The sequence below is a fragment of the Mus caroli genome, chromosome 1 (assembly GCF_900094665.2).
Source record: "Mus caroli chromosome 1, CAROLI_EIJ_v1.1, whole genome shotgun sequence".
NCBI lineage: Eukaryota > Metazoa > Chordata > Mammalia > Rodentia > Muridae > Mus > Mus caroli.
The window spans coordinates 57,024,583-57,031,820 of NC_034570.1; positions in this window are offsets into that span (position 1 = coordinate 57,024,583).

The following is a 7,238-nucleotide window of genomic DNA, read 5'->3' on the forward strand; positions in this document are numbered from 1 at the left end:
TGAAGCTTACTTGGTCGTGGTTAATGATAGTTTTGATATCTTCTTGGATTCAGCTTGCTAGTATTTTTGTATTTACATTCATAAGTGAGCATGGTCTGAAGTTCTCTTTCTTTGCTGGGTCTTTGTGTGGTTTAGGTATCAGAGTAATTGTGGTTTCATAGAATGAATTAGGTAGTGTTCTTTCTGTTTCTATTTTATAGAATAGTTTGTGAAGTGTTGGTATTAACTCTTCTTTGAAGATATGGTAGAATTCTTCACTAAAGCCATCTGGTCCTGGGCTTTTTTTTTTGGCTGGGGGATTTTTTTTTAATGACTTCTATTTCCTTATGGGATATGAGCCTGCTTAGAGAGTTTACCTGCTCTTGATTTAACTTTGGTATGTGGTATCTGTCTAGAAAATCATCCATTCCATCTAGATTTTCCAGTTTTGTTGAGTATAGGCTTTTGTAGTAGAATCTGATGAGTTTTTTTAATTTCCTCAGTTTCTGTTGTTATGTCTCCCTTTTCATTTCTGATTTTGTTAATCTGGATACTACCTCTGGTCCCTTTAGTTAATTTGACTACGGTTTTGTCTATCTTGTTGATTTTCTCAAAGAACCAGCTTTTGGTTTTGTTGATTCTTTGTATCTTTCTCTTTGTTTCTATTTGGTTGGTTTCAACCCTGATTTTGACTATTTCCTGCCTTCTACTCCTCTTGGACATGTTTCTTTTAAAGAACCTCATGAAGCCTTGCCAAGGACAGCTCACCACAAGGGGTGCCATGTTAGAGGGGTGGTGACAAAGAACATGTCACCTAAGAAGACAGCAACTGTTCAGTTTAGCCCAAATGAGCTTCATGGAAAAATACACAGTAGCCAGGTTGTGATATTTTCATAGAAATTAGTAATAAGAATAAACACATAGCATAGATATATAAATATTTATAAGTGCAAATACACAAAAATATTTATGCATAATTCTATTTCAGGTAGGCAAGTAGATAGATGATAGATAGATAGATAGATAGATAGATAAACTTACAGACTTACTTACATAAGGACATAGGGTGTGATGAATCCCTGGTCAAATCTTAAGTTGTCAACTTCAAAGATGAGTTTCTGAAAGGGCGGATATGGGTGAGGGGACTCTCACCTGCTGTGGAGAGCTACAGAGGGAGAGGAAAGGGACCAGGGAGCAGGATGCAAGGCTCTAAGGATAAGACACTCTAGAGGGAGAGCAGTTTTAAGTGTTTGGGAAAGTCGATGTGTAGTGACATCTGAGGACTGACAGAAGGCAGTGGCAAGATCTGAAATGCTTTGGTGCCAAAGAAACCAGAGAATAAAAAGTAATAAAAATACTCAGAGCCACTGCAACTACTGACATTTAATTCTACTTAGCTAATGGCACTCCATGGTGGCGTCAAGTAAAGCAAAGTGAACAGTTCATTTCCAGCCAAAGGAAAACTGACGTACCCCAAATAAATCCAAAAGGAGAAAAGGAATCCAACTGGGTAGCATAACTCATTCCTGTGGCCTCAGCTCTCAGGAAGCTGACACAAGAGAATTACCCAGAATGTCAAGGCTACCCGAGGTCACAGGTTAGGCTACAGAGACCCAGGCTTAAAAACCCAAAGACAGCGAGACTGAGAAGGAACTAGTCCCCAGTTCTTCCTGCCAGCCACATTTTTCCCCTATCAATAATTGAAACACCCTCCAGGCATATTAGAGAGCTCAGAAGTCAAGCCTTGCCCTGAGAAGTGCCACAGGTGAACATTTGCATATGTCAAAGGAAGTGGTGTTTGCACCATTTCTGCCTGCCTCCCCCTCTTCCCCAGAGAGAACTTCAGCTTTGAATAACATCTCCTTAGATCTCCCCAAACACACCTCGTGTGCCATTCAGCAGCTGAGACGGCAAACACAGATCCGTGTCCAGTCTGTGTGTGAATGCTTGTGTATGTGTGTACATGTATGCATAGATGTCTGTGACCAGGTAGGTTTACACTACTGAGGGAAGGGTAGACGCTGGGTAGGAAGAAGAAAATGCAGGCATGCTGAGAGAAAGGGAGACAGAAAGACAATTCTGGATGTAGTAACCATCTGACTACATTTCTTCTATCCAGATATTTTAAAGTTACACCTTTTTAAAATTGCAAACATGTTTTCTTTTTCAATAATCAATAGAAAGGCTACTGATTTAACATTTATGATACAAAGCCATTAACGCTAAAGGCACAGCAGAAGTCCATTTATTGTGCATGAATGTGCCTTATCAAACCTTTACAATAATTGTACATACTCTTACCATTTCCCTGGGAATGATGCCCAGATGGGTGAGTAGGAATGCCTCACAAGAGCTACAGAGCAAACCCACCTCTGTAGCTCAGAGCAGTAAGCAATAGGCAGTAAGGGCTCACTGGGCTAGATTTGGGGGAAATAAGAGGAGTGGTGATTTGAATTCTTTACATTTGTGAAGGGGAATCTTAGGACTCTGCAAAGTCCTGTCTGTGGGTTCCCCATTCTGTCAATTACCAAGCTGCCAGAGACTGTAAAAGCAACACTCTTTTATTCACAGCAGTTTGGGAGCAGAAAGGGTGAGAAGGAACATCTCGCTAGACACACGAAAACATACAGTTCTGAAGTCTGGTGAGCCCTGTTCCTGAACCTCCCCACTATGGACAGGATCACAGATGTCCCCTTAAGATGTCTGGATAGTGACAGGATCACAAATGTCCCCTTAAGATGTCTGGAGAGTTTTGCATGTCGCTGTCTTGGGTAGAAAAGATTTTGTTTTCTTTTTTCTTCCACGTTGCTTGCCTGGGTCAAAGGTTCATTCAACCGCCTTTCCAAACACCTGTGTGGTACATCTGTTTGCACACCTGACAGCACTATGCGCTAGGCAGTGGACCAGCTTCCTTTGCAGTATTAGGGAGTAACATTCTGAGTCCTTCCGTCATCTATAGGCTGGAGAGAAGGGCAGGGGTGCACATTACCAGTGCCATCTCTGTGAGGCCAATATTCCTTCTCCTTTATTCATTCTCCCCCTCCCCCTCTCCCTCTTCCCAATGTTTTGTTTTGTTTTGTTTTGTTTTCCCAATGGTTTTTAAGGAGTGTAAAAGGTCAGGTGGTAGTGGCTTACACTCCCAGCACTTGGGAGGCAGAGAGCAGATCCCTGAGTTCAAGGCCAGCTTGGTCTTCATAGTAATTTCTAGGAGATCCAGGGCAACACAGAGAAACCCTGTCTTGAAAACAGAGACAGAGAAACAGAGACAGGTAGAGACAGACAGAGACAGACAGAGACAGACAGACAGAGACAGACAGACAGACAGAGAGACTAAAGGGCCAGGTTTGATGTTAGTGCTGCACACCTGTGATCCCAGCAGGCAGATCTCTATGTGACTAGCCTGATCTACATAGTGAGTTCCAGGCTACACCATGACACTCTTCCTCAAAAAGAAGAAAGAAGGGAAACAGGGAGGGGGTCGAGTGAGATGCTCAGTGGGTAGATGTGTTTACACTCAGGCTAACAACCTGAGTTTGATTCCCAGCCCACAAGGTGATCAGAGAAAACTGACTCCACAAAGTTGTCCTCTGACCTACAGACATCATGGTGTGTGTAAGCCTACAGAGACATGCACATAAACACACACAAATAAACAAAAACAATTTCCTAAGGAATGACGAGAGTAAGAAAAAGACATTTCTATCTAATGACAAAGAGCATGTATACCTGTAAAAATAGAGTCGTCCTATCTATTGGGTGTGAACTTAACTATGAAGAAATCAGGCACAGAAGATAAAATGTTAAGTACATTTCACGTCAATTTGGAATGCTCTCTGGGCGTGTCCTAGTGTGGGACTGATACTTTATGTTTATTACTTACTTCTGGCGCTTATTTCTTACTTCTTCTTTATTTTTCCTTACAAAACTACCACTTTTACATACAGCAAGATACTAGTTCTCTTCAGATCTGGTAATTTTTTTTTTAACTATGGACAGATATCTATCGAATAGTGATTAATTTACTTTAAACTGCATTGCTAGTGTTAAGTGAATGGTGATGGGCTGGAGAGATGGCTCAGCGGTTAAGAGTACTGACTGCTCTTCCAGAGGTCCTGAGTTCAATTCCCAGCAACCACATGGTGGCTCACAAACATCTGTAATGGGATCTGATGCCCTCCTCTGATGTGTCTGAGGACAGCCTCAGTGTATACATATACATAAAATAAATAAATAAATATTTTTAAAAGTGAATGATGATATCTAAGGAGCTATTTGAAATGACTTGTAGAATTATCAAACTCATATTTATGTAATAGAACAAATCCATGACTGCATCCTACTCTGCAGGAAGACACAGAATATGTAGTGACTTCACATTAACTAAGAAGTTCTCTGGGCCAATGTCCTCTGAAAGCACAGTGAGGAGCAGCATTTCGCATCATGGCTAAACCACACCATAGTCAGGAACAGTCAAGTACCCACAATGTCAAGCTCTCTAGTCATCCAGGGGGACCGAGAAAGAATCATTACTTTCCAACTTGATTTTTACAAAAGTTCTACTCAAATGCTGACAAATTTTATGGCATGCGAAATATAGATCAATAAAGCTGATAAAGATTCTACTGGAGTCATTTGCTTATTACTATCTTCAAAGCATGATCCGCACCTTACAGGTGGGCTAGCCTGCTGTGGTTTCGGCAGTCTTTATCTACTTAGCCAGAGAAGGGAATAAAAACATGCTCCAAATGAAAAGCCCAGATCTTCTTCTATTGGGTCGAATCCTCTTATGCACGAGGGTGATTAAACCATGAACAATAATAATTGTTGAGAAAAGGTGTCATAAAGTCCACAGTCTCAACGGCTCCTTTGTCCCCACACTGTTAACCATTAACTGCAATGCACACACAGGGACTTTGTCTTTCCCAGACACCTCTCCATCTCCCACTACACACCCTCTTCTCTCCTACCTCCTGACCCAAGGTGCAAAATGTCATTAAACACCAACGTCCTCCTGGAAGATCGAGTCGAGTTTGATAGCTGGCAGTTGCAGCAACGTCATTTTACAAATACTTTTCATGTTGTGTGCCACACATGTGCAGTGGCCATGTTCAAACTCAGTCCTGTCAGCAGCCTCTAGCCCTACAGAAAGCTAAGATACTTCTCAAAGGTGCTTCTGCAATGCTACTCTTAGCAGCTAGTTAAAATGCAAATCCAGAGGCTGAGGAGATAGCTCAGTCAGTGAAGTGTTGCCATGAAGCAGGAAGACCTGAGCTTGAATCCCTATGAAGCCCATGTAAAAATCCAGGCACAGCAGTAACGCACTGCTGTTAATTCCAGTGATGGGGCGACAGTAACAGCAACGGGATCTTTGAGGCTCCCTGGCCAAACACTCTAGGTAAAGCAGGAAGCTCCAGGTTCAGCTTGAGGTCCCACCCCCCAAAAAAATATGATGAAGAGGGGCTGGAGAGATGGCTCAGAGGTTAAGAGCACTGACTGCTCTTCCAGATGACCTGAGGTCAATTCCCAGCAACCACATGGTGGCACACAACCATCTGTAATGGAATCCAATATCCTCTTCTGGTGTGTCTGAAGACAGTTACAGTGTCTTCGCTGTATAGATAAAATAAATAAATAGGGAGTGGTACTATTAGTAGGTGTGGCCTTGTTGGAGGAAGTGTGTCACTGGGGGTGAGCACTGAGATTTCAAATGCTCAAGTGAGGCCTAGACTCTCTCCCTCTCTCCCTCTCCCTCTCCCTCTCTTCCTGCTGCCAGGAGAACCTGGATATAGAACTCTCAGCTCCTTCTCCAGCACCAAGTCTACCTACATGCTGCCATGCTTCCTGCCATGACATGATGACGGACTGAACCTCTGAGTTTTAAGCCAGCCCCAGTTAAATGTTTTCCTTTACAAGAGTTGCTGTGGTCCTGGGGGTTTTTCACAGTAATAAAACCTTATCTAAGTGTACTGGCTAGTTTTGTGTCAACTTGACACAGCTGGAGTTATCACAGAAAAAGGAGCCTCCCTTGAGGAAATGCCTCCATGAGATACAACTGTAAGGCATTTTCTCAATTAGTGATCAAGGGGGAAAGGCCCCTTGTGGGTGGGACCATCTCTGGGCTGGTAATCTTGGTTCTATAAGAGAGCAGGCTGAGCAAGCCAGGGGAAGCAAGCCAGTAAAGAACATCCCTCCATAGCCTCTGCATCAGCTCCTGCTTCCTGACCTGCTTGAGTTCTAGTCCTGACTTCCTTGGTGATGAACAGCAGTATGGAAGTGTAAGCCGAATAAACCCTTTCCTCCCCAACTTGCTTCTTGGTCATGATGTTTGTGCAGGAATAGAAACCCTGACTAAGACATCTAAGACAAGAGTGATAGAAGTCACCCAGTAAGGACCTCTGGCCTCTGCACATACATGTCACACACACACATACATGTCCAAATGTGTGTGTGTGTGTGTGTGTGTGTGTGTGTGTGTTTGTGTGTATGTTAGGTCTTGCTAAAGCACAGGTTGACTTTGAACTACAACTCAGGTTCCTGGACCCTCATTTCTCACAAGCCCCCAGGGCGTGTTACTGCAGCTGCTGGTACAGAGACCACACATTAAATAACATGGTTTGGTTTGGTTTGGTTTGAGCAGTATTGTTCCTTAAGACAGATCAAGGCAAAAGTTTCAGCCATGCCCCATTTTAAAATTTATCATAGCTACATTTTAAAAAGTAAAGACCACAGAGCTAGCTCAGCAGTTAAGAAAACTGGCTGCTTTTCCAGAGCACCCAGATCCAATTCCCAGCACCCACATGGCAGCTCACAACCATCTGTAAATTCCGTTCCAGGTGACAACCTCTTCTGGCCTCTGAGGGCACCAGGCATACCTGTGGTACACAGATAAACATGCAGACAAAACCCCTGTACTTATAAAATAAACAACAACAGCAGATGTAAGTACAGAGAAAAAAAAAATCCCTTGCGGTGCTGGAAAGCGTTTGCTGGGGCCTCATGTGTATGAGACAGGTACTCTGCCACTGGGCCACATTTTTCATTTATGTTCAAAATGTTGTTTGCGGGTGTTTTTCAGTTTTTTTTTTATAGTAACCATTTCAAATCTGTCATATGTTTTACCTTAAATTGCAACTGGATTCTAACAAGCCATGCTCCATTGCTCAATCATTTCCCAACACCAGTGGCTCCCCACAGCATAGCTCAGCTCTGGGCTTCCTTAGTGACTCTAGCGTCCTTATACAGTCACACCCCAGAACACC